The sequence below is a fragment of the Mustelus asterias genome, chromosome 25 (assembly GCF_964213995.1).
Source record: "Mustelus asterias chromosome 25, sMusAst1.hap1.1, whole genome shotgun sequence".
Taxonomy (NCBI): domain Eukaryota; kingdom Metazoa; phylum Chordata; class Chondrichthyes; order Carcharhiniformes; family Triakidae; genus Mustelus; species Mustelus asterias.
The window spans coordinates 12,327,096-12,331,020 of NC_135825.1; positions in this window are offsets into that span (position 1 = coordinate 12,327,096).

The following is a 3,925-nucleotide window of genomic DNA, read 5'->3' on the forward strand; positions in this document are numbered from 1 at the left end:
CTAGTTTGATTGGCCAGGTTAAAATTGCCCCTTAGTGGTCCTGGGATGCGTAGATTAGAGGGATTAGCGGGGTAAAATATGTAGGGATATAGGGGTAGGGCCTGGGTGGGATTGTGGTCGGTGCAGACTCGATGGGCCGAATGGCCTCTTTCTGTACTGTAGGGTTTCTATGATTTCCTCCTCCTCCTCCCCTCCTCCTTCCCTCCTCCTCCTCCCCTCCTCCTTCCTCCTCCTCCTCCTCCTCCTCCCCTTCCTCCTCTTCCTCCTCCTCCTCCTCCTCCCATTCCTCCTCCACCTCCTCCTCCTGCTCCAGCTGGTCTTCCCGCTGCTGGGTGATGTTGCGCCGAGCGCAGCAAACGATGATGATGCGTGAAGCACGCACAGGGTCAGACTGGAGGCCCCGCCCCCCCCCCCCCCCCCCCCAGGAGCGGAACCGCATTTCACACGGGCCATGCACCACTCTCCGATGGACCGGGGGGCTGTGTGGGCCTCATTGTCGCGGGTCTCCGCCTCGGTCTCGGGCCTCCGCACAGGCATCATCAGCCATGACCTTAGCGGATAACCTTTGTCACCCAGTCGCCATCCTGGCAGCCTGCGCTGGTCTTCAAAGAGGCCAGGGATGTCTGACTGCCTGAGGACAAAGCTGTCGTGGACACTCCCTGGATGGCGTGCATCGATCTGCGTGATCCACATGAGATGGTCACACACGATCTGCACATTCAGGGAGTGGAACCCTTTTCCGTTGACGAATGGCTGCAGTGCTCCATGTGGGGCCCGCAAGGCGATGTTAGTCCCGTCCACTGCTCCCTGTACATTCAGCATCCCTGAAACGGCAGCGAAGCCTACAGCCCGGGCCTCCTGCTGTGCACGGCCCACATCAAAGTTTATGTACTGTCCTGCCCGGGCACACAGGGCATCTGTGACCTGCTGCACACATCTGTGCATGGAGGCCTGGGAGATCCCACTGTTGTACCTGTAAAACCTCAGATAATTTCGGCCATTTTACTTACTCAGAAGTTTTACCCCGGTGCCCTTATTTGCAAGATGGACAAAGGACAAACTCAGGTAATAGTTCAAAAACTTTATTAAGAATAACACTATTAACCCTTAAATTACCCACATAAAACAAGAGGATGCCCCAGATTCAAGTGTACTACCCGCAAAGGTGGTTTGGTTAAACTGCAGGCCCGATTCTCTGAGTCCCTCTGGCCTGTCATCACGAAGGGGATTCTCGATGGCAGCTTCTCCCTTCCTTCCTTCCTTCTCTGGTCAGTCTTCCGGCTGGTCAAGGTCGCCTCCCTCGCCGAGTCTTCGCTGCTGGTGTGTCTGAGATGCGTACCTTTATCCCCCTCCCTCTCCACCTTTCCAGAAACTTCTCTGGCTTCCAGCCAATGAGGTCTTGTGTGGGGATCCCAATATCCAGTGGGTTTCTTGATGTCTGCCTTCGAGGACACCGGGCCCGCCCCCAGGTGTCCATCTCCATGGTGTTGCTGACATGGAACCTGTTGCCAGATAAGGTAACTGCAGCAACTCTCAGTGACAGAAAGTCTGGCCCGATCTGGGCTTCTAACAATAGGCCGGTGCTTTTCAATGGAGTGCGATGATCTCCTGCTGGGTCTCAGTGCGATGATCATTGATGGGTGATTGATGGGCCAGGCCCAGACATGTTTCTGTCTCTTTGTATATTTGACCTCAGTCAAGTCTGGTCTGCCCGACGTCTGACTGTGTTTGATTTTAATTTGCCCCAATTCTTTAATTTAGGAGATCCAATTTAATCAGCCTTAAAACTAGGCCCTGATCACCAAACCACTGAGGTCACCACCGGGTGCCTGAAATGACCCAGATGCAAAAAAGGTTCAGGGCAGCCGTCACCTTAACTTCCACAGGGAGCGGGTGGCCACCCTTCCCCTGAGGTGCCAGGTGTGCGAGCACCTCACATAGGTGCCGCACCGTGCTCTTGGAGAGCTGCAGCCAGTGATGGCACATCGCCTCTGAGAGGGCCTCAAATGAATCCCGGGGCCTGTACCTCCTTGCCCTCTGCACCTTCTGCCTTCTGTGCACCCTTTCGGGAGACTGCTCACCCACCTCCTGGCCCTCAGTTGCCTCCTTCCTGAAGGACTGGTATTGGCTGCTCCTGCGGTGTTCTCCCCACAGTCTCCACCTCCTGAGCTGCCTCCTCCTGATCTGCCACCATAATGGCCAGCTCCAAATCGACCAGTCCAAGATCCATCTGCACAGAGGGGTTTGGAATGAGCAAAGAATGACAGATTAATGTCATTGGCTGCATAGACCCAGCATCACCCCAATCCCTCACTTGAGCCGGTGCCCCCACTTGTGGGAGCTGTCAACACCACACAATCCATGGTGCCATGCGTGACCCGATTAGGGTTGTGTGAAATTCCCATCATGACAAATGCTGGCACAGATTATGCAGGTCGGTGTGCAGCCGTGGGCAATGCGCGCCCTTGAGCCATTGCCATGTTTACAACTGCAGCATCCGTTACAGGCAGGTGTTGCTGGTCATTGTCACGGGGCAGAGACAGACGGCAAATCTGCACCAGATGGGTGCCCAGAGACAGCAGATCCCATGCAGTCTCAGTCTGAACCTCAGCACCCCGGCCTGGAGCACCAGCTGCTTGTTCTGATTAGGCCTCAGTCAGCACATGGTGCACTCCTCCCCACCGCCCCCTGATGCACCTCAATGAGCACCCGGAAACAAGGCTTTAGAACTGAAGGCTTTAATACATTAACAATGAAACTACTAACACAAATTCACCCGTTCAGACTGAAGGGGTCCTGCCGGAGCAGGGGGTCTTATACCCTGCCACCGGAGGCGGGACCCCACTGGAGTGTGCCATGATAACACTTGGGACAGGTAAACACCCTAACCCAACAACATAGTACAACCCCCATAACAACAACACCCTAGCCCAACAGTAACACAATAACAACCCCAGTGGTGAACCAACGATGGTTCACCACATTCACCCCTCCTTTAGGAACCAAAGGTGGCGGGGTGGATGAAAACAGACAATGACAAAAAAAATAACAGGATTCACAAGTCCAGACGGTCTGGAGGACCACACCGACGCTGCGATCTTCTCAACACCGGTTGCGAAACCGGAGCAGGTGCTTGCGGTGGCTCTCTCAAAGCAACATCTGGCTGTCCCCTCAAAGACTCCCGGGCCGGCCGGCCCTGATGAGGCGATGGTGTAGGGGATCCTGGAACGTTTGGTGGTGGTGGTGGTGGTGATGATGGTGGCGCCGATCTCCGAGTCTCAGGCAAGCTGTACATGGGAGTAAAAGTGTTATGCACTGGTCCCGGTGCTGACCGCGCCACGTCTGGGGAAGTAATGAGGAGTAGTGGATCTGTGACTGGGGGAATAGGAGCGACAGGAGTTGCTACGTCCCCTGCGGGCGCCAGGTCTCTAATGGAGACAGTGTCCTCTCGCCCGTCAGGATATGCCACATAGGCATACTGAGGGTTGGCGTGGAGGAGTTGGACCGGTTCGACCAAGGGGTCGGACTTGCGAGCCCTCACATGGCGCCGCAGAAGGACGGGTCCTGGGTACGTCAACCAGGCTGGCAATGAGGTCCCCGAGGACGACTTCCGAGGGAATGAGAACATCCTCTCGTGGGGAGTAGCATTGGTTGCCGTACACAGGAGGGAGCGGATAGAATGGAGCGCAGTTGGAAGGACCTCCTGCCACCGGGAGACTGGAAGGCCCTTGGATTTCAGTGCCAGTAGGACAGCCTTCCAGACTGTAGCATTCTCCCTTTCCACCTGTCCGTTACCCCTAGGGTTGTAGCTCGTGGTTCTACTAGAGGCAATCCCGAATGAGAGCAGGAATTGCCTCAAGTCGTTGCTCATGAACGACGAGCCCCTGTCGCTATGAATATAGCAGGGGTACCTGAACAGGGTAAA